We start from the raw sequence: 24330 nt of genomic DNA, 5'->3' as shown, positions 1-24330 counted from the left end.
AAAACATCTTTGGGAGAGGAGACAAATCCTTAGTTTCTCTCATCCTGCAGCATCATCTTGGCACCAGTCATTGATACAAATTTTAAAAAATGCTTCAATTTTCCTCATAAAATTTATGGCCACCAAATCTATAACTATAGACTTTAGGTCCTCAGCAGTTTGAAAATGAGTGGGTTTCTGCTAGGCAAACCCTCATGATGGTCTCTGAGCCAGGTGTTCCTCCCATCCAGGTTCTAGGGATGCTCTGAGGAAATCAGGCTTGTGGCTGGACAATGCGTAGACCAGACGTAATTGGATTTGCAAGCTTCTAGATGCAGGCCACTATAAAGAGGTGTGATATCAGAGGGACAAGAGTCTGATATGCAGCACATGAAGTCAGAAGGAGAGGCGTATATGTGGTCCACACAGAATATTTAAGTCATGATAGATAAAATTATCTGTACAAAAACCACACACGAGTAGGCAGGAAGCAGGTGGTCAGGTACAGTTTACCATGAGACGAAGTGCAGCGGCAACTCAAGAGGCGAGTGTACAGGACAGATTCATGGAAAAGTGAATTCCTAACTGTTCCTTGAGAGGAATTATGTTGTTAATTTTTTCACAATTTATGACAATCCTTTTTCCTCTTTAGTCAATGGAGTGTGAAAGCAGTAGAGGCAGTGGTAACTAGGATGATATGGATTTTTTATGCCATCATTTTGTTATTTACTTAAAATTCCATTGCATTGTAATCTGTATGATACTAATTACTTGGAATTCGTTGAAAATTTTTTGTAGTTTTTTACATGATTAATCTATGTAAATGTATGTGTGACCGAAAATAGAGTGCACTCTTTATAGTGTAAAAATACTTCTATATATCTTATGAAATAAGCTTCTAAATAATTGTTATTTGTATCTTGTATATATCTGGTTACTTTTTGGCTTCTCGAACTGTCAGATTTTGAGAATAGTGCATTAAATCTCCCAAATATTCTACCATACTGTTATTTTATCTACTTCTTTTTGTAGTTCTATCAACTGTTGTTTTGTATAGCTTGAAACTATGCTGTTAATTCCATGTAGGTTTGTGATTGTTTTTATAATTGCTCTACTATTTGTTTTACAAAAGTATAATCTCTTTTTTTAATCTTTTATATTTTTAGAGTTGAATTATATTTTGAAGTATTTTATGCATAGTAGATGGTTTTTGTCATTGTTGTTGTTGTTTGTTTGTTTTTGTTCCTCTTTGCTTGCTTAAAACTTTTCTTACCCTGAATCTGGGGGCAAAGAATCTGAAAGGATTAGAGTAGGATTTCTCAGCCTGACACTATTAAAGTTTTATGCTAGATAATTTGCTGTGTATGTGTGTGGTTATCCTGTGTATTGTGGATGTTTAGCAGCATCCTGGCTTATTCCTGATACATGTTAGTAGCACCCTCCCCCAATCATGAAAATAAAAAATGTCTCCAGATGTTGCCAGGTATCCACTGGAGGAAATTTCTCCTGGTGGAGAATGACTAGATTAGAGGGAATGATTCCTAGAGCTCAGTCAGGGTCAGGAATAATTTGTGTTACCACCAGCCCCAGTGGAAAAATCTAATTCATGGGACATCAAGTAGAGAACTCAGAGGGTGTATTGCCTCAGCAGTGGGGTAAATTATCCCACAATTAAAGGTTGCCATGATTTGCTTACCAAAGCTTAAAAGAAAACAAAAAAAATCTGTCTCCAAAGAACTTAACTGCAACCCAGGACAAGGCTCAAGAATTTCTATATGCATTGAAAATTATCTAGTACCCAACAAGATAAATTCATAATGTCTGGCATTGAATAAAAAAACATCAGGCATGCAAACAAGCAGAAAAATACTATCCATAAAGAGGGAAAAAAATCAACCAATAGAAAAGAATCCAGAAATAGCATAGATGGTAGAATTAGTAGATAAGGACCTTGAAACAGTTGTTATATAATAACTCTATTCTATATCTTCAAAAAAGTAGTGGAAAGATTGAGTGTGTCACATAGATAAATGAAGGATTTTAACAGAGTGAGAAGATTATGTAGACACTCTGCTTTTGATAAAGTAACGGGATAGATTTATCCTCTGCCTGAAACCAAAATAGGCAAAGTGTATGAAACAACAATTGTCAAGACACTGGACATGAGGCAGCAAAGGTAGTGATTCTTGAGAGATGGGAAATAAATGAGATTAGTGCTATGTTTGCCCCAGTTTACTGCCTTGAGTGAGTTCCCAGGCTGTGGCACAGGGAGGGAAAATCCAAATGCATTCTGCAGACTTCCTGAGTTGAGGAGACCAAAGCAGTTAGAGTTTGCAGAATAGAGTACCAAAAATGAGAGAGCCACAAAGAGAGAGAACTCAGGATTTTCAGAGGATCCCCTTTGAGTATTCAGCAGGGAACTGATCAGCACATGTATATGAGGGAACTATTTGAGGCTGGGTAAGAACCACCAAAGGGATTAAAGCTACTAGTGTCTGAAGCTCACTCAGGGCCAGGAATACTTCCCATTCCAACCAGCCAAATGGGAAAGCCTTAAGCGTTGGGTAGAGTACACAAAAGGGTATTATGTAGTGGGGAATAATTATCTCTAACTAAGCAATACTTCAGTCCTGTCTAACAAATCATAAACGCAAGACTGGAAAACTTTCTCAGTTTGCCAGGGCTGCTAAGACAAATACCACAAACTGGTTGGCTTAAACACCAGGAATTTATTGCCATATGGTTTTGTAGGCTTGAAGTCCAAAATCACAGTATTGACAGGGTTTGCTTTCTGCTTGAATTTGTAGTACCTGGCAATTTTCCATCATGTGGTGATCTCTCTCTCTCTCTCCTGGTGCTGGCTCCTCAAATTTCTGCTGACTCCTGGCTTCTACAGATTTCTGTCTTCTACTGTCTGACTGAACTTTCTTTGCTTATAAAGACTCCAGTCATTTGGATTAAGGCCCACCCTGATTCAGTTTGGCTTCATCTCAACAATGTCTTTAAAAATTCTATTCACAAATGAGTTCCCACTTTAACTAAAAATAACATCTTCCAAGGTCCTATTTATGAATGGGATCCCATCCACAGGAATCCAGATTAAGAGTTGAACATGTCTTTTGTGAGGTACATGATTCAATTCCTAAAAACCTGAAAGGATTGAACTGTTCCCAAGTAAATTAATTGAACCCCAGAACATGGCTCAAGAATATTTATAGGAATACAAAAATATACAGCAACTGATAAGGTCTGGCAACTCAATACAAATTACAAGGCCTATAATAAGCAGGAAAGTATGATTCATAATGAGGAGATAAAATGATCAATTAAAACCAGTCTAGAAATGACAGAGAATTAGCAGACAAGCACAGTAAAACAAAATTAAGCAAAAATATGGAAAAGAGAAAATAACACTAATTTCTAGAGATTAAAAGTATAATGTGTGAGATAAAAATATATTGAGAAAAAATTACAGAAGATTAGAAAATACAGAAAAATAGATCAGTGAACTTAAAGACAGCAATAGGAATAATTCAAAATGAAACAAAGGGAAAAAGGAATATTAAAAATTGAGCAAAGCTTCCATGAACTGTGGGACAATTGTAAGTGTCCTAATATATGTGTAATTGGAATTTCTGATTAAGTGGGAAGGGAGGGATGTTTGAAGGAACAATGGTGATTGCGGTAGTTTGAGGCTTTTGTGGACCCCAGAAAATTATGGTCTTAAATTAATCCATTCCTGTGGGTGTGAACGTATTGTAGGTGGAACTTTTTGATTAGATTCAGTTAAGGGCCATTTGATTAGATTACTTCAGTAAGGCATAGCCTGGAGTGGGTCTTAATCCTTTTATTGGAGTCCTTTATAAATGAGATGAATATGGAGAGAGAGACACAGAGGAACCCCAGAATGTGGAGAAAGAGACAGAGAAAAAGCCACAGAAAGAGAGAAAGCCATGAGAGCAAGGAGCTGAAATCAATGGAAACTAGGAGAGAGGAAGCCAGGAGCTGAAGCAACAAAACCCGAAAGAGAAAGGAGAGACCAGCAGATGCCTCCATGTGCTGGTCTTTAGGGAAGAAACATTATTTAGTAATGTTTTAGTTTGAACACATACAGGGTCTCAGAACTATAAGCTTACAACCCAATAAATCTCCATTGTAAAAGCAAACCCATTTCTGGTTTGTTGTTTTTGGCAGATTTTAGCAAACAAAGACTGGTTTGTTTCCAAATTTGATGAAAATTCTAAACCCACAGATCTGAGATGTTGGATAAACTCAAAGCACAAGAAACATGAAGAAAACTACTGTATTGCATATCATAACAAATTTATGAAATCAGTGATAAATGGAAAATCTTAAAAATAGCCAGAGGAGAAAGATATATTATATAGAGGAGCAGAATATGAGAATGACAACGTATTTCTCTTTGGAAGGAATGCAAGAAATAAATCAATGAAGAAACATCTTACAGCACTGGCAGATGCTTAGAAGTCTATACCCAATGAAAATACCTTTCAAAAACAAAGGCAAAATAATTTTTTTTTTTTTCCAGAAGAGTGAGATTTGGTAGTTTGTATCTTGCAAGACTTTTGACTATTTCTAAGTTGCCATATAAATTGGAATAAATTTGTTCATAGTATTTTCTGATTATCCTTTTAATCTGTAGGATATATAGTATAGTGATGTATTCATCATTCCTGATGTTGATATTTACTTTCTCTCTCTCTTTATCTAAGTAGTCGGACTGGAGTTATACTTATTTTATTGTTGTCCAATGTGTGAAAATCTTGTTTCATATTTTCCCCACCTTTTGTAATTTATTATTTGGGAAGATGTTCTAGTTTGCTAAAACTGCTCAAAGCAGATACCATAAAATAGATTGGCTTTAAATATGGGAGCTTATTATCTTAAAAGCTTACAGTTTCAAGGCTGAGAAGAACGACCAGATCAAGATATCATCAGGTGATGCTTTCTCCCCAAATACCACTGCTGGTGACCTTGAACTCCTCTGTCACATGGCAAAGCACATGGTGGCATCTGCTGGTCTCTCCCTTCTCTTTGGGCTTTGTTGCTTTCACCTTCTTGCTGCCATGGGTTTTCTCTATATGACTGAACTTCATTCTTTTGTAAAGGATTCCAGTAAGAGGATAAAGACCCACCTTGAATGAGGTGGGTCACACCTCAACTTAAGTTAGGAAGGTGCTCCCCAAAAGGTCCTACTTACAAGGGGTCCACACCCACAGGAATAGATTAACTTTAAGAACATATATTTTTGGAATACATACAGCTTCAAATCATCACAGAAAGTAAATATGGTTCTTATTACTCTGTCACCTCACCTTTAAATGATACTTTGGTTGGGTTGAATAAAATTTGTTGGTCAGTTTTTTCTTCCCATGATATGAAGATAAGGAACCACTATCTTCTTGTATGCAGTTTTTGTTCTTGATATATGTGGTATCACTATGATTTTTCTTCTTTTTGGTAATCTTTTTGGAAGCTTAAAAACTAACAACTTATCTAATTTTATTTTTTCTTTGATGATTTAAAATTTATTTTGATATGTCAATGTGGATTTTTCTATATCTGTTCTGACTGGCACTTTGTGGGGCCTTTAAATTCAATGTGTTCCATCTTTTCTTAAATGTAGAAATTTTTATCATTTTTTTCTTCTCATATTTCTTCCCTTATTTTTTACATATCTTTCTGGGACTTAGATTATCTGAATATTAGTATTTCTAGTTCTCACCTCTATATCACATAGCTTTTCTTTCTTGTTTTCTATGTTATTATCTTTTTTGCTGCTTTCTGAAAGCAGTCCTGAATGATACCTTACAGCTCACTAATTAATTTTCCTGTGATATTCACTCTACTATTGATTCTATCTATTTATATTCTTTACTTAATTGTTATAGTTCTCACAGTTAATATTTTCATCTAGTTCTTTTTATGAGTTTTTGTTTCTGCTTCATTTAACAATACTTCCCTTATTTCTGTGAGAATATTTATTATGTTTAATTTAAAATGTTTATCTGTATGTTTCTATAATTATGCTCCAGTGGCTATGATGCTCAACTTTTACAAATGCTGATTTTCCACCTCTAATATCTACTTATTTTGGCTTATGAGCTAATGATTTTCCCTGGAATGTCAACTATCCTGTCTTCTGATATGTATGTATTTGGGAAGAGACCAAAGCTGAAGCTTTAGGTTACGTTCCTAATAGTGAGTATAGGAAGGGAGATAATTGAATTGTTGATTGTCCTTTTTTGCTACCTCTCTACCAGGCAACATCTTTGGTTAGGGATTGTCCCTTAAACTATTTATAGAAATAACATTGAGAAGACATAGTCTCATTATTATCAGTGGTTTTGAAATGGAAGGTTTAGTCGGATCCAACCAGGATTTTTAAAAAAATGAGGTGTATTAGATAGAATGCAAAATAGCAAAACTTATGTTTAAACTCCATATACATACACATAAAAAGGTGTGTATGGGAGAAAGTGTATTCCTTACTATGGATAAAGATAAAAGCACTTTAAAAGCCATTGTCTTGGATTATAATCCACCAATCCTTAGGTTGGAGTGGGGAAGACCGCTGGTCCTACTTTACCTGCTTTCCTTGATTGGTTTCACCCCCAACAAAGCTTGGGTCTTCTCTGATAGTTTCCTGTTGGCATCCTGATTTCTATTTCACACAGGTAATGGGGCACCTGTTGTCCTTTCCATGGAGGCAAATGCAAAATTTAAAAGCTGCCTTCTATCTTACTCTTTGCTGCACCTGAGTTATCTAATTTATGATTTCATCATCTCCCCACTCCTTTCTCCTAAGATTACTACATGCTTCAGTCTCTTCAGGGAATTCTCACAGTATTTAGATAGTTCCTCAGACCCTTATTTTTTTCTCTTCTATTCTTTTGCTCTGTATTTGCTCTTTGGGAGAGAGCCAGATACATTTGTCACATTTCCAGTTTGTTAAGACCTAGAGCCACATACATTCTGAATATTAAATATAAACCCTATATTAAATTCAGAATCCTGCATTTTAAACTTAATATTATAGCATGCATTGTCCTTTATCACCAAAGAAAGTCTAAATGTATACCATTTTAAATGGCTACATAATAATACCTCATGTGATTTTGCTTCAATTTATTTAGACATTTCTTTATTGGACATCTAGATTCCTTCCATTTTTTTCCCACAATGAAATATAACTTTGCATTGGAAATTTTAATGCCTATGTCATTGTCTTCTTTAGACCAGAATGACCTTTTAAATCTGCAAGCCTGACCATATACCCTTTCCCAAATTACAAAGAGCTATTTTTTTCCTACTGATGAATTATTGTAGCCAAAAGAAAAAATTGCAATTAAAGAATCATAAAATCCCACTTTTGCATACTAGGGTGCTGGAGAATTTATTTTCTACAAAATAAAATAAATGAAGGTAGAAATTGTTCTGCTATGTAATCATTTTTTATTCCTTCAGAGTGTATCCCTGACCAGCAGTTTTTAAGAGCCTTGATATTGGGAAGAGGAGAGGAAGTGGAAGGACAGACCTGATTCTGTCAATGCAGACCCTAGAAACGATGAGAGAAGGTAGGTAGTTAAAGTAGAGGAGGATTCCAACAGGCAATTCCTTGCGTGTGGGTGGGAGCTGATGCAATGATGACTGAAACCTAATAGCTCCTGTTTCAATTTCCTTCTGCTATTCCTTTTTCTCTTTCCCTCCCTTCATCCATTCCATAATTTCAAAAGAGCTGTATTTGTGACCACCTTAGAGTTGGCCTTGTATAAATGTTGCCATGGACAATGAAGGGAACCGTCTTTTGGCTAGGGGAAACTCAAGCAGAGAGTACTGGAGCCGCGTGGGAAGTGCTGAAGAGGTGGTCCAAGGTGATTTAGATGAAGCTTGAAGTTGAGAAGAAACCCCTGTGGAATCATTTGCCCCAGGATTTCTTGGGAATATTCAGGTAGAGACAGGATTTGCAGTCAAAGAGAGAGGAGCTTGTGTTGTTTATTCTGGTCGTAAAGGAAAGAGAGTCCTTGGAAGGCTAGAGAACTTGGGTATGTTTGAATAACAAGGCTTTAGCAAGCAACCAAGATCCTACTGTGTGCTTTCTTAGCACTCTTCTTTTTCATGTCACCAATCCCAGGTGTAGCCAGATACTTACGTATTTAGTTGTTTAACATCTGCTTTCCCTTTAGAATATGAGCAACACAAGGCCAGAAATGGGTCTGTTCTGTTTGCCTTTATATCCCCAACACCTAAAAAACACCCTCTGGCATAAGAATATACTCTATGAATGTTTATGGAATAAGGGATTGCAATATGTTGTCCTTGTTGCCATTTCTCCTGTTATTAAAATGAGGCACTTAGGTATAGCAATTATTATGCTGGATATTAGGACTTTGGACAATTTCTTCTTCTATTTTTTAGACTTCTATGCACTTTTTATATTATTTTCATTAGGGTTAAATTGAACAATGACTCGTGCTGAGATATGTTTAAAGTGGGTTTTAGAATTTGCCTCTGTTTCTATGTTCTTTCTGATAACTGAGATTGATTGGTGAAGCTAATAAGATGCCTAGATTTATCCACCACAGGCTAATTACGAGTGCATTCAGTAGCATTCTCTACCATTTGGAGCTCCAAGTTTTCTTCTCTGGTCGACCAATGTGGAAATTTAAGCTTAAATTCTGATTCTCCTAGTTGTATCTTTTTTTTTTTTTTTTTTTTAAGATTTATTTATTTATTTAATTCCCCCCCCTCTCCTGGTTGTCTGTTCTTGGTGTCTGTTTGCTGCGTCTTGTTTCTTTGTCCGCTTCTGTTGTCGTCAGCGGCACGGGAAGTGTGGGCGGCGCCATTCCTGGGCAGGCTGCTCTTTCTTTTCACGCTGGGCGGCTCTCCTCACAGGCGCACTCCTTGCGCGTGGGGCTCCCGCACGCGGGGGACACCCTTGCGTGGCACGGCACTCCTTGCGCGCATCAGCACTGCACATGGCCAGCTCCACACGGGTCGAGGAGGCCCGGGGTTTGAACCGCGGACCTCCCATATGGTAGACGGACGCCCTAACCACTGGGCCAAAGTCCGTTTCCCTCCTAGTTGTATCTTGATAGACAATGAAAATACTGCTCTGATGAAAAATATTATAAGTTTAAGATTCATAGGTTATGTCCCCAGATGTTGTATCCCCAAAGAGGTCACCATAGATCAAATAAACACATACTTACTTCTTTATTTGGTTGCCTTAATTAATAACTAGTTGAGCTTCATTTGCCTTGAAAAATGTTATAAATTTTTGATCTGCTATTCTTTTTCTTAATTGAAGAGGGAATCTGGTTCACTGAATACAATGAGCAGACTGGTAAATCCAGATTCTCTTGCGTCATTGGCATTCCAAGTTGAAGTTGACATGCATGTTTGTTGTAGGTCTTCTTCATGGCCCTTTAAAGCAGCTTCTTTCTGGCAGAAGTATCTGCAAAAATCCAATGGAGATTGAAATTTCTTTTTTGAGAATAGGCTGAAAATGAAACAGAATCTGAAATACACAACACTAATGGTACAGAACAATATGGAATCTATTCACTGTACCCCAAAATATGTTGAAATCCTAAACCCCAGAGTAACTGTGGCTATGACATTATTTGGAAATAGGGTTATTGCAGTTGTAATTAGTTAAGATGAAGTTATAATGGATTAGGGTGGGCCTTAATTTAATGTGACTGGTGTGGTTAAAAGGGAAATTTTTAGATTGTGTAAATTGTGTATATATTACTAGAATAAAAATTAGGAAAAAAGAAACCATAGGACTGTCCAACATAAACAGAAAAGCCTAGTGTAAATCTAGGGCTATAGTTACTCATACAATTACAAAAATATATTTTCATTAATTTTAACAAATGTACCACACTAATGCATGGTGTTAATTATGGGGGCAGTATATTGGAACTCTGCATTTTCTGCATGACTTTTCTGTAAGCCCACAACTTCTCTAATGAATAAGTAAACAGAATCAATTATACTCAGTGCTCTATAAGTAATTCCTGATACCTAATTTCTGACACTTTTAAGACTGCCTCTTCTCCCCAACATCAACAACATTAACCTGTCCAGTTTACAGCTCAATTCAACAGTTGTTTCCTGAACATCTACTTTGTCTAGTCACAATACCAGATACTGAGAGGGACATTCAACCAAACAACACTAACAAGTATTTACTGAACACTTACTAAGTGCCAGATATCATGCTAAGCACTTTGCGTAAGCCCAGTTAATCTTCATAATAACAATGTGAGGTAGATATTATCCCAATTTTAAAGACAGGAAAACTTACGCCCAGAGGGGTCACTTGTCCAAAGTCAGGCCGACGGTAAGCGAGAAGAGAAGGCAGGCAAAACCAAGATCCTGCAGCAGAGAAGAGACACAGTCAGCAACACAAAGCGGAAAATGTAATGCCAAGATGGGTGCAGAGGCTGGAGTGATGCAGCTGCAAGCTGTGGAGCACCAAGGATTTCTGCTCACCACTGGAAGTTGAAAGAGTCTGTCAGAGGGAGCATGGCCCTGCTAATGCCTTGGTTTCAGACTTCTAGTCTCCAAAACCGTGAGAGAATTAATTTCTGTTATTTTAAGCCACTCAGTTTGTGGTACTTTCTTATGGCAACCCTAGGAAATGAATATACCACCTTATAAAAGTAACACCCACTCTCTTTGCTTCTCTTCACTTTCACACTTGGTAACTAGATCTCCCCTGGCTGTGGGCCCTCTCACCTCTCTCTCTTCCCTCAGCTCACTGCAGCTGGATTCCATCCCACATCACCTCACTGACACAGCTTAGGTGACTAATATTAATCTCCTAATTGACAAATGGGAAGTATAATTTTCAGTCTGCCGTCAATGTGCTGTCTCTGCATTTTATTTTTATTTTTTGGCCCCCTCTGTTGATCTTCTCTCCTTGAGAATCTTTCTTTTGTGGATTCCGTGATCCTGAACCCTCTAGGGTGTCCTTTTCCTTTTTTGGCTTCTCCTTGTTAGTGCTTTTCATGCTTTCTCTTCCTTCACCATTCTTTATAGGTTGGTATCCCCCATAGTCCCATTCTTGGCTGCCTTTCCTACTTTACAAGCTCTCTAGGTGATCTCCTTCAATGCTGTGAGTATAACTAGCGCATGAATGCCAGCATTTCCAAAATTTATATTTCTGGCTAGGACTTCTCTCTTAGAACTTCAGTTGCACATTTCCAGTCACCTACTTGACACATCCTTCAACTATTTAGCCCAAAGCATCTCAAATTCAACACGTTTAAAATTAAACATTTTATTCTCTTTCTCACAAAACACTTGGATCTTCTTCCTCTATTTTTGATATTAGTTAGTAGGACTATCACAAGCCTTCCAGGTTGGAAGTTATTCCCAACCCCTTTCTTTTCTACATAGTCACCAGGCCCTGTGACCACTAAGCATCTCTCATGTGTATTTTGTCCTCTCTATTCTACATGCCCTTGTGCCCATTAATCTTCACTGATTGCATCTTCTTCACTGCCATCAAAATTGTTTTTTTCTAAAATAGAATTCTGAATCTTGGCAAACACCTGTTTACAAATTTCTTTTGCGTAGATGAGGTCCAAATGCTTTAGCAGGGCAAACGAAGTCCCTCCCACAGGGAAAATTAGTCTCCTCTGTATCATCATGGCACTTTGTACATAACCCTATAACAGCCTTTGGAATATTATATGTGATTATGTGTCTCTCTCAAATGGACTGCAAAGTCCTTGCAAGCAAGTACTATGTCTTATTTATTTTTGCATTTCCAGTACTAAACACAAGGAATGAAACTGCACTTAAGTAAATGGAGGAATTGATGACCTGGGTAAAATATCCCCGCCCCGCCGCCCCACCCCCCACTCCGCCCCGCTGGTTTTTGCTGTCTGTGTCCATTTGCTGTGTGATCTTCGGTATCTATTTCTCTTTTTGTCTTCTCTTCTTATTTTTTTCCTCTAAGATTCACCAGGATTCAATCCTGGGGACCTCTGATGTGGAGAGAAGTTCCCTGTCACTTGTTCTGCCTCAGTTCCTGGTTTTTGTTGTGCCTCGCCTTGACTCTCCCCTCATCTCTCTTTTGTTGTGTCATCATCTTGCTGCATGATTCACTTGCACGGGCCCTGGCTCGCTGTGTGGGCACTTGACTTGTTATGCAGGCACTCGGTTCGCTGTGTGGGCACTCAGCTTGCAATGCAGGCACATTTTTTTTTTTTTTTAACCAGGCGTCCCCAGGGATCGAACCCAGTTCCTCCCATATGGTAGGCAGAAGCCCAATCACTTTAGCCACATCTGCTTCCCAGGGTAAAACATTTTAAAGATTCTCCCTTCAAAAGGACAATGACCAAAGGGTCACAGTGTAAGAAGTAGTTGGGAAAGTGTGGAAATAGCAAAAAATGAGAGAGGTCACCAGATTATAAAAGTCTGTTAACTGGAACACTGGATACATTGTCTTTCTAGAACATTGCCTGTTGCTTTTGAGTGGACAGCTTCTGTGGTGGTTTTAAAATTTGTCTGTGAATTCTTTGACATTCCTCCTTTCAAAAGGTGGAAACTAATTCCCCTCCCTGGAATGTGGGTCAGATTTAGTGATTTGCTTCTAGGAAGTAGAATGTGGAAAATATGCTATATTACTCTGGAGAAAGTCAGCTGCCATATTGTGAGGACGCTCAAGCAGTCCATAGAGAGGCCCATGTAGGAAGGAACTGAGACCTCCAGCAAAAGCCAGCTGAGTTACCTTGAAAGAGGATCTTCATGCCAGCCAAGCTTTTAGATGGCTTCAGCCCCAGCTAGAATCTTAACTACAACCTCCTGACAGGTCCCACATTAAAATCATTCAGCAAATTTCCTGCTGAATTTTGGACTCTCAAGAACTATGAGGATAAGAAATGGTATGTTTGCTGTAGGTCCCTAAGCTTGAAGCAATTTGTTATGCAGTAATAGATAACTAATACATCATTCACTAAGAATGCCTGTTCTCTTGATCTTTTAGAATCCTATGTATTCTTTTAGATCTAGTTCAAATCCTTCTTTGTCTTATGTTATTCCCAGTTTCCTCTGATCAGAAATGATATTTCTGTCTTTCAGTTTTACCACTTTTTGTTGTTTAGTATTGTTTATTCTTTTAGCAAAAAAAGTATTCATTACTAATTCTGGTCTGCATTCTATGCTAGGTACTAGATACCCAAAGATGAGTGATTCAGAAATTTTGAAAATGTTTCTCTGCCCAACTATATCCAACTTTCTTTGAGAAAATAAATCACATCTGATTGTTCTTCATCTTTAGGTCATTATTGGGCTTAAGGGTCTGAGCTCTGAGGTAAGGCTCTCTGGGTAAAACTCTCAGCTTGTCTGCCTTCTGTTCTGGCTTATTGTTTGCCTGACTTTGGACAAATTATCTCTCTAGGTTTAAGTTTTTCTGTCGTAAAATGGGCAAAAAATTAAAACCTAGCTCTCATTTTTATTATGAAGATAAATGGGATTAGCAAGTGAATACCTGGCACTTAGTAAGTACTCAATAAATACTTGTTAGTGTTGTTTGGTTGAATGTCCCACTCAGTATCTGACCTTGTCACTGGACTACAGTGGGTGTTCAGGAAATGTTTGTTGAATTGAACTGTAAACTGGATAGGTTAATCTTATTGATGTTGGGGAGACGAGGCAATCAGAAAGTGCCAGAAATAAAGTATCAGGCATTACTCACAGAGCATTGAGCATAATTGATTCTGTAATTTATTTATTTATTTATTCATTAGTTGTGAGCATACAAAAAAAATCATGCAGAAAATATACAGAGTTCCCACATATTGCCCCCATAATTAATACCTTGCACCAGTGCGGTGCATTTGTTGAAATTAATGAAAGAAAATTTTTATAGTTATACTGTTAACTATAGCCCTTCATTTACATTAGGGCCCCCTGTTTGTGTTGTACAGTCCTATAGTTTCTTTTCCCCCCAATTTTTATTCTGGTAACCTATATACTACCTAAAATTTTTCCTTTTATCTACATTCAAATACATATTTCAGTACTGTTGCTTATTTTCACAATGTTGGGCTACTATCACCAAATGTATTACCAAAAGTTTTCCATCACCACCAAGAGAAACACTGTACCATTTAAGCATTAACTCTCCATTCCCTACCTCCAGCCCAACCCCTGGTAACCTGTATTCTAGTTTCTCACTCTATGACTTTGCTTATTCTAATTATTTCACAACAGTGAGAGCATACTATATTTGTCCTTTTGCATATGGCTATTTCACTCAACATGATGTCTTCAAGGTTCATTCATGTTGTCATGTATCAGAATTTCATCCTTTTTTACAGCAGAATTATATTCCACTGTGTGTATATACCTCAATTTTTTAATCTGTTCAACAGTTGATGAACACTTGAGTTGCTTCTGTCTTTAGGTAACTGTGAATATAAACATCAATGTGCAAATATCTGAATCCCTGCTTTCATTTCTTTTGGGTACGTACCTAGAAATGGGATTTCCAAGTCAAATGGTAATTCTATACTTAACTTTCTTAGGAACTGCTAACTTGTCTTCCACAGTGGCTGCATCATTTTAAATTCCCACTAACAATGAATGACTATTCTTATGTATTCACATTCTCTCCAACACTTATAATTTTCCATGAAAAAAAAAATAGTAGCCGATCCAATTAATGTGAAAAGCTATTTCATTATTGTTTTGATTTGCATTTCCCAAATGGCAAATGATGTTGAACATATTTTCATGTACTTTTGGCCATTTCTGTATCTTCTTTGGAATAGTTATTTGCCCATTTTTTTTTACTTGAGTTGTTTGTCTTTTTGATTTTGAGTTGTAGGATTTTTTCATATATTCTGAATATTAAATTCTTATCAGATATGTGGTTTCCAAATATTTTCTCTCATTGTCTTTTTACTTTCATGATAAAATTCTTTGCTGTTTTTAATTTTCATGCAGCTCTGATAGACCTGGAACAGTTAATATCTGCTGTTACAGATGCAAGCAAAAGAAGATCCTCATACTTTCTCTCTGTCTGGTTGTGGCAGTCAGGATTGAATGGGGGAATATAGGAAATTCTAAAAACATGGGGAAGGGGGAATAATACTTGCAACTCAGAAATAAATTTGTAAGCAGTGGATAGCCTTTTTACTCAAAAAAAAGTTTTTAATTTTGATAAAGTTCCATTTATCTATTGTTGCTTTCATTGCGTGTGCTTTGGGTGTAAAGTCCAAGATATCATTGCCTAACACAGGCCCTAAAGATGCTTCCCTATGTTTTTTTCCAAGGAATTTTATTGTTTTTGTTCTTATACTGAGGTCTTTGATCCATTTTTAATTGATTTTTGTATATGGTATAAGATAGTGGTCCAACTTCATTGGATAGCCAAGTTTCCCAGCACCACTTGTAGAAAAGACTATTCTCTTCCCATTGAATGCACTTGACACTTTGTCAAAACACAGTTGGCCATTGATGTGACGGTTTATTTCTGAACTCTCGGTTTGATTATATTTGTCTATCTATATGTCTACCCTCTGTCAGTACCATGCTGTTTTGGTTATTGTGACATTTTAATAAGTTTTAAGATCAGGAAGTATGAGTCCTCCAACTTTGTTCTTTTTCAATATAGTTTTGGATATTCAGGGTCCCTTTTCCTTCTGGATAAATTTGATGATTGGTTTTTCCATTTCTGCAAAGAAGGATGTTGGAATTTTGATTGGGATTGCATTGAATCTGTAATTTGCTGTGGATTGACATCTTAACAATATTTAGTCTTCCAATCCATGAACACAGAATGTTCTTCCATTTATCTATGTCATTTTTTTGTGTGTGTGATGTTTAGTAGTTTTCTGTGTAAAAGTGAAGGTCCTTTACTTCCGTGGTTATATTTATTCCTAGATATTTTGTTCTTTCAGTTGCTATTGTGAATGGATTTTAAAAATTTCTCTTCAAATTTTTCATTACTAGTGTATAGAAATACTACTGATTTTTACATGTTGATCTTGTACCCGTGACACTTTGCTGAATTCATCTATTAGTTCTAGTAGCTGTGCTATGACTTTTTCAGGATTTTCTGTATATTGGATCATGTCATCTGTAAATAGGAAAAGTTTTACTTCTTCCTTTCCAATTTGGATGCCTTTTATTTCTTTTTCTTGCCTAATTGTTCTGGCTAGAATTTCTAGTACAGTGTTTCTTCCTACTGATCTTAGAGGGAAAATTTTTAGCCTTTCACTGAGTATGATGTGAGCTGTGGGTTTTTCATATATGTTTTTTATCTTATTGAAGAGATTGCTTTCTATTCTTAGTTTTCTGATTATTTTTGTCAAATGCCTTTTTGGCATCAATTAAGGTGATCAGGAGTTTTTTTTCTCCTTCATGCTGTTAATATGGTGTCTGACTTTAATTGATTTTTTAATGTTGAACCATCCTTGCTTACCTGGGATAAATCTCACTAGATCATGGTCTGTAATTCTTTTAATGTCTTGTCTTTGGTTTGATGGTATTTTGTTGAGGTCTTTTGTATCTACATTCATAAGGGATTTTTTTTCATTAAAATAATTTAAAGAATTTTGAAAATGTCAGTTATTAAAATGAATATTTTATTGTCATTTAAGGTCTTTTATAGGAGATTATTAGAAAACGTATTCACAAATAAGATTAGAATAAGTGGTAATTTTATAATGTAAGGATATTTAGCTAGTAAACTGCTCTGTCAAGGTTAACATAGTACTGTAGGACATAAGCTAGCAAAAATAGTTCTATATTTTACCTGGACTCTTCCCAGACCACAAGAAACAGTGGCCTGATCTTGAAAATGTGAGGTATTTCTTTTTTTAAAAAATTTTTTTAATTTTAAAAAAATTAATAGATCACAAAGAATCATAAGGGATATTGATCTGTAGTTATTTATTAATTGGTTAATTAACTTGCCAGCCATTTTTTTATTCCCCACTATATGTTGTAGTCAGGCACATAAGAAGCTGAGTTTAGGGCATTTAAAAAGGTATATGCCTGAACACCAGAGAAAAATCCCTTCCTATAGAAGGGGCTTCTATAGGAAATCAAATCCTTTGCCAGAGTCAAAGATTCAACAAATATTTATCAACCATGTGTTACATGTGCTATTATAGGAACTGAGGATACAAGTCATTTACTCCTTTTTCATCCATCCCATAAATATGTATTGAACACCTTCTATGTGCCAGTCATTCTTCTAGCTTCTTGGGACACATCTATGAATAAAACGGATAAGGATTTCAGGATCTCTCACAGGGGAAGACAGATAATAAACAATGTTCATAATAAATATTTAGTAACAGAATATGTTCAAAGATATTAGGAGCAATGGGATAAAAAGGAAAAATAGAGCAAGGTAGAGAGGATCAGGAATGATGGTAAGTGTGTGTAAGGAGTGTGTAGTTTGAAATATTTCTTATTGAGCAAGTAGGATATGAGTAGAGACTTAGGGACGTGAGGGAGTTAATCTTAGTGGTGAGCAAGACAAAGACCTTCTTTTACCATCTAGTGGAGGAGAGAGTAATTAAGTAAGTAAATAAATAATTTCATTTCATGTAGTGATAAATGCTATAAAGAAGATAGGGTAGCCTGAGAAAGTCCTGGTCCTAGGCCTGGGGGAGCCCAGATGGCAGCGGCTGATCTCAAACTCACACCTGTGAGGAGATTATTACCACCTGCAGGTCTGTGAACAGGACGGCAGGGCTGTTCACATGCTGTAGAGTACAGCATATTCCAGCTGAATAGAGGAGAAACACTCGTAATCTATTCGTCATACCTCTGGTTGGTAAATGGAGATGATGGATCATTTTGACTCCCACACAGACTCCAGGATCTCTACATGGGCCTGGAGGAGAAACCGCAGGAAGCCTGCCCCTGCCCATATGGGGGGATATTGTCACACATTGGGAAGCATCCTATCACCACATTCGCAGCTCCTGAAAACAGAATTTCTCATAGGTCTAAATTTGATCTTTAAATGAAGTCTCTTAAAATAGGATGGCTATTTTCTATTCTAAGTTTTCTAATGTAAGTTTTAATTTCAGAACTAGTAGATGAGATATGGCTAGTTCTCACATTCAATAAGGATGGTCTTGTTATAAGATGTTTGCCTCTTTCATTTCATTTGAAGACAGGAGGAGCCTGGAGTTGACGTACTCTTAAAAGAGATGTGATGAGTGGGGAAGCCACAAAGGCGATTAAAGGGCTTGGGGAAGAGGGAAATAAAAATCATTAGGCCTGCAGAAATGCAAGTGTGTGTGGCCAGGGCTGGGGGAGGAGAGAAAGGGATCTGGCTTAATAACTGTTCTTTCTCCACTAGGGGTAGAACACCAGGAAACAGGCTTAAATGAAAACAGGGGAATTTGATACACATCAGTCTGGTCTAGTTTATTTTAACTTTAGTAAACATTTTACCCAAGGTGCTCAGCTCTGTACTTCCCTTTCAATGCTTCCAGCTGGTAAACTGAGAATATGTATGATGTCCAAAAGCCACATTAGGCTAAAGAAACCTGAAACTGGAGTCAGGTATTGAATTTCCAATTAGAATGTTCATTTATCCTTTGTGCCACATACTTTTGGCCTTGGGTTGATCTAAATGGGATATTTTAAGTGGGGTGATGGTCTCGAGCACATCTTCTGGTTTTCTTTATTCCCTACTTTCTGTGGCGAACACTATTCCTACATTTAAAACTATTGAGTCTTGGATTATACAAATTTTTTTTTCAACTCATGTTGCTTGACACTTTTGCATAAGATATTTAATATTCCCAACTTGAAATAAAACACATATGAAATTATCCTAGTTATATAAAATGTGAACTACCACACACACAGTCACAAAGACGTATAAAAAATGGCCAAGGAAGTGTTTATGGTGGTTTTTATACAAAGGAGTGAGATTTCATGTGACCTCTATTTTCTTTTAATAGTTTCATGTAATTTTTGTATGTTTTATAATGGGAATGTGTCCTCTATATAACCAGAAGGAAAACGACAAAACTATAATAAAGCTATTGAGGGAAAATACTACCAGCTGCACTGCGAGGTTCTGATGATGCCTCAAAGAGGTACAATGATTCACTCAGGATTCAAACCCAAACCTGACTCTGTGCCATGTGAGTCACGCTTTATTAGGCAATTTGGGGGCGATGCAAAAAAGCCAAAGATACAGTGCCTACCAACAGGGAACTAACTAATCTGATTTGAGAAAAAAAAAGACATGTGGACCTGAGGCATGAAATAAAAAATCCAGTGGCAGAGCCAGGGACTGGCTTAGTGATCCTGTAAAGAGGCCAAGGAGGGCCTTGGGGGACGTTAGGGGGGCTTGAGGATGGCAAGATGTATCTAGACTGGGGAGAAGGAGAAGCGCATCCCTAGGAGGAGGCACAGCATTAACAAAGCCCAGAAGCAGGAATAGGCAAGTGTGGCGGAATAATCTGTTGCGATACTAACTTATGTTTTGAGGTTTCTCCAGGGCTTTATTAATTGCAGGGCTGAAAGCAGAGGTTGCCTGAAGAAAGCCTCGGCTTATGGGAGCATTGAAGGAAGGGGAGAGGGAAAAGGCAAGTGCTTTTGCAGGGGATGCAGAAAAGCGAGAAGCCATCTTCTCCAAGAGCAGCCGTGGGCTGTGGCTGGGTTTGTGAGGCACAGGGCCTTTGCCAAACCGTGGTAGAGAAGAGCTGCTGGGTGCTTCCCAAGAGGCTCGGCTCTGGGTTTGCTATGTACCCTGCCTTAGCAAAGACCCCGTGCGAAGGGTGAGATTCCCACATGTATACGGAAATCAGAGTAATTCTGAAGAGCTGAAGAAAACACCTAATATACATCCATAGCCATGACTCAGAATATATTGCCTTGATAAAGTCAGTCAACTTCTGAGAAATCAGTTTCACCAGCGATAAAATAAAAGGGTTATTCGATCTCTTCCAGTTCTAAAAGTAATTGAGCCTATGAAATCGGAACATCTTGTACCTGGAGTCACTTCATCCCCAGCTGAAAGGCAATGAGAATGATGTGGAGACCCCAGCTTTAAAGAGAGACCAACAGAATCTGCACATATGCATAATGTTTTCCAGCAGGAAGTAGGAGTATGCTGCATGGTAATTGAAACTGCCTTTTGAATCTTCTGAGCCAGCAGGATCTGATACCTGATCGGATGAGCATTGTTTTTTCCTTCCTGTAAAATCAGCTAAAACAGGAAGACTCAAGTGCAAATTTCCATCACAACTTGAGAAATCTTTCCCCTCCACTCATCCACCCACACTCTCATCACCTGTGCCCTTTATTTGTATAGATTTTCACTTTCAACTAAAAGGGCTCAGTTCAGAGTGAGAGAGTGAGAGAGTGAGAGAGAGAAGAGCGAGAGAGCAAGAGAGAGAGTGAGAGAGAGGAGAGATCGTGTACAAAGAGAAAAGAAAATCACTTCCTAGACCTGCATATTTAGAGAAGAACTAAACCTTCTGAGAGGGGAAAAATATGATTCTGTACAGAAGGGAAAATAAATGTCCTCCAAATCAAAGTGAAAATGGAGACCCAGGGAAGTGAGGTTCGCATCTATCCTTAATGCAGCTTTGAAAGGATGGAGATGGAGACAATAAATGATATATCAGACATGGCGCTCTGCTTAGAAATTGCAATTCTAAATGTCATATGCTGTAAGCCTTTCTCGCTCCCCCCATAATTCAAGACAATTCACAAGAGATAACTTCTTTTCTCTGCCATGATAATATTCTGTAGCTTGTATCCCAAATAAACAACATGGGTTACTGCTTTAAGCAATAACTTCTCGATTTTCCCACACCACTTAAATCAACAATCTCTTTTGCGTTGTGATCCGAATCCCCAGCCCCCAGCCTCGTATTTTGCCGCGGGTATGTGCCCCATTCTGCGTCCCCTTATCTGCAGTGTTATTAAAGAGCAGGTCAGCCTTGCTCCGTTTGTGCAGTAGTTTTTCATTGCTCTAGATAAGATGGGGATATTTTATATCTTCCTCCTTTTGAATCACCTTTATCTTTATCATGATCTCTTTTTTTTTCAAATGTGGTGTTGATTTTTTTTTGTGTGTGTGTGTTAATCTTTGCAGACTCCAATCCAGCCATCTCCTTACTGAAATGAGAAACCTGGTATTCACATCACTCAACCTGGTTGGTTTCAGAGCTCGGGGAAGATTAAAAACACGGGAAGACTTGCAAGCGACCTAGAGGGAATAGAGAGGTTGCTGTTAATGTGTTTCTTCATTCAAGAGAACTCGGCTGTGCATTTGGAAATAAAGAGAAAGTGACTGTTCAAAGACACAGGGAGAAGTGCTTACCTGGGACGGTTATCCTAAGATTGAAGAGTGGCTCAGAGTAAAATGTGGCCTTATTGTAGACCATCCCACGAATGCTCATTAATGCTGGCTGCTGGACTAAGAGTAGTAGCCAGAGGAAGAAAATGTCTCTGGAAAATGGGGCTAGTCTCAGGGAAGAAGAAAATGCTCTGGGAAAAATCATAGAAATGGCTATACTTTATGAGACTCTGAGCTGTTTGGTGTTTGCAGAATATGCAGTCTCTGGCATCCCTTGGGGCCCTCAGAATTTGTCTTCTTTTTCTTGCACAAATCAGTTATAGTGAGAGATCCTCAGAGCAAGGTCATGAGGCCACCCTCTGAGGGTAAAGTGCCCCCAATCCCAAAAGAATTAAAGAACTGTCTTCAGATATGGTCCATCCCCTGAAATGCTCTAAACCTGTATGAGTGAGTGAACATGGGAAGTGGCCATGGTATAGTACAATTAGTAGCTATCTTTATCTTTAAGGCAAGAATCACAGAAATTGAAGAATTAAAACAATAGTTAGGATATAACTTGCACATGCACTGCACTAAGTATTTACATATGTTAGATGTCTTTCTGTATATCTATTCTTGCTAAGCCCCACAGCAACCTATGAAGCAGAGATCCACAGAGAAGTTGGGTGATGTTTCCAAGGTCACACAACTTGTTGGTGCTGGAGCAGGGATCCAAAATCTTTACTGTATGGAGGAAAGCATTCTGTGTGGATTTGGGGAAAGGAAAGCACAACTTCAGCTCTGCACATTGGAAGGAGACACTGCATTTGGTGGATATGAATATTAAAGACTCAGATTGCTTAGTGGGTGGAGTCTATTGGGGCAGAGAGAAAGCCTCTCTGGTTTTGGCACATCCTGGGTAAGCTACCCCCACTGGACCTTCCAATTCCCTGTGAGCTCCTGCTCGCCAAGTCATCTTCCAATGGCTAATTTGGTTTCCTGTGTACTTGATATGCCTTTGTTACTGGAAATGGGTAGCTGAATCTATAAATGAATATGTTTGTGTCTGGTTTCTCTATCAGTATCTCCTGAGTTGGGAAAGTTTGTCCAGCCTGATGCAATTAGGGTCACCCTTGACCCTCACTTAGCACATTCTTAATCAAATTATGGGACTTATGGAGAGGACCCTTCATCTGAACTGATGACTAGCATAATGCTTCCCCTTAACAATAGCCTGGCTTTGCTATACATTCCCTCTTTGAGTAACAAAAATCAAAACAACAGCGGCACAATAATCATAGTGATGGTTGCTTTCATTACCTGAGTGATTCATATGTGTCAGCTGCTGCATCACAGACTCTCATTTAGCCCTTACAAGTCTCCTCTGGGATACTTCTATTTTAAGGGAAACAGTTTCTGAGATATGCGGAGAAATCTCAAGTATCAACAAGGGAGCTGGGGTTCTTGTCCAGATTTATATGCTCTTGGCCACTACAATATGATGACATTTTTGTCCTAACTTCACTTCTCCAAGCTGAACCAGACTTTTGCCTTTGAGATTAAACAATGGCTCCCTGAACGGACAGCTTTGTATCAGACTGCCATGGGGAGACGCCCCTCCCAGCTTGCCAGATTCCCTGAGATGTTCCTGTAGGGAGGGTCTCTAAGATCTGATGGCTCTGGACGGATGGACACATCTGAGTTCCTGGGCCTGTGAAATGGAGGACTGGAACTTGAGCTCTGGTCCTCCCACCAAGGGGACCTGGCTTGTGAGAATGCGGAGGGTAGGGCAGCAGGAGGGCATGGGCGAGACCCCGTCTGAACAGCCAGCTTGCATCCCTTTCTGACTTCCCTCTATCTTCATCACTATCTTCCCTCTCCTATTTCCAGAGATTCAAAGCCTCAGTCACCTACTGCCACCGTGTCATTGAAGGAGGCCGTGATAGGCTTCCCTTGAGGAGCCATGCATGATGACTTATGATTTCTCCAATATCCGTATGATGATGATCATTAACGGCAACCCCTTTGATTTATAAAGCACCTTTCTCCTAACAACCTCTCTCCTAGAGACTGTATCATTTATCCTCACAGATCTCGAGGGATGAGCAGGAGGCAATGTTATTATTTTTACGTTATGGATAGTCATGATCAAGTTTTTTTTTGCAGTACCTATTTCCATGTAGTACTGTGTTAGGTATTGCATAAAGAGATTCCACTAATGCAACAGGTCACTTTTGAGTGCCTTTTACAAAAGTGCCAAAATAACTTGGTGACATTCAGATTATGATCCCATTTCATAGACAGAAGAAGGAAGTCTTGGCAAGCTTAAGTGACTTTCTTAGCAGCCATGGTGGTTTGAAACTGTTTGGGCCCCAGAAAAGCATGTTCTTAAAGTTAATCCATTCCTGTGGGTGTGGACCCATTTGTAAATAGGATCTTTTGAGGATGCTGTTTCAGTTAAGGTATGGCCCACCTCCTTCAGGATGGTCTTAATCTTCTTCTGGGCATTCCTTATAAATGGGACAAATACGAAGAAAGCCAGCCATGGAAGCAAGAAGCTGAAAGCAATGAAACTCATTAGAGAAGGGAGAGACCAGCAGATGCCACCATGTGCCTTGCCATGTGACAGAGGGGTCTAAGATTGCCAGCAGCTGGTCTTTAGGAAGGAAGCATTGGCTTGATAATGCATTGATTTGGACATTTTTGTGGCCACAAAACTCTAAGCTTGTAAGCTAATACAATCTATACAAATTACACATTTTGTCTAAACTTATAAAGTTGTATGGTGCAAAGTGTAAACCATAATGTAGACTATAGACCATGGTTAGTCATAATGCTTCAGTATTTGTTAATCAGTTGTAACGAATGTAGCACACTAATGTAAGTGTTATTATGCGGGAAATGTGAGGTGAGGAGGGGGTGGGGTATATGGGAATCTCCTGTTTTTGATGTAACTTTTCTGTGATCTAAAACTTCTTTAAATATAAAGTTAAAAAAGAAAGAAAAAAGCCAACTCATTTCATGGTATCTGCTTTAAA

General features: G+C 38.2%; 1 long non-coding RNA gene across 1 annotated transcript in view; it reads left to right on the top strand.

Moving 5' to 3' along the window:
• The window catches only part of LOC131279631 (uncharacterized), a 34709-nt gene extending 13373 nt beyond the window's left edge, over window positions 1-21336 (top strand). The window contains exons 2-3 of the long non-coding RNA XR_009187027.1: window positions 7468-7577; window positions 21110-21336. This is a non-coding gene — a long non-coding RNA (uncharacterized lncRNA). The remainder of the gene's footprint in view (window positions 1-7467; window positions 7578-21109) is intronic.
• Window positions 21337-24330: the final 2994 nt, after the last annotated feature.

Source organism: Dasypus novemcinctus, chromosome 8 (assembly GCF_030445035.2).
Source record: "Dasypus novemcinctus isolate mDasNov1 chromosome 8, mDasNov1.1.hap2, whole genome shotgun sequence".
In the NCBI taxonomy this organism is placed as follows: Eukaryota; Metazoa; Chordata; class Mammalia; order Cingulata; family Dasypodidae; genus Dasypus; species Dasypus novemcinctus.
Note: the sequence above shows the minus strand (reverse complement) of the source record. Positions and strands in the feature narration are given on the sequence as shown.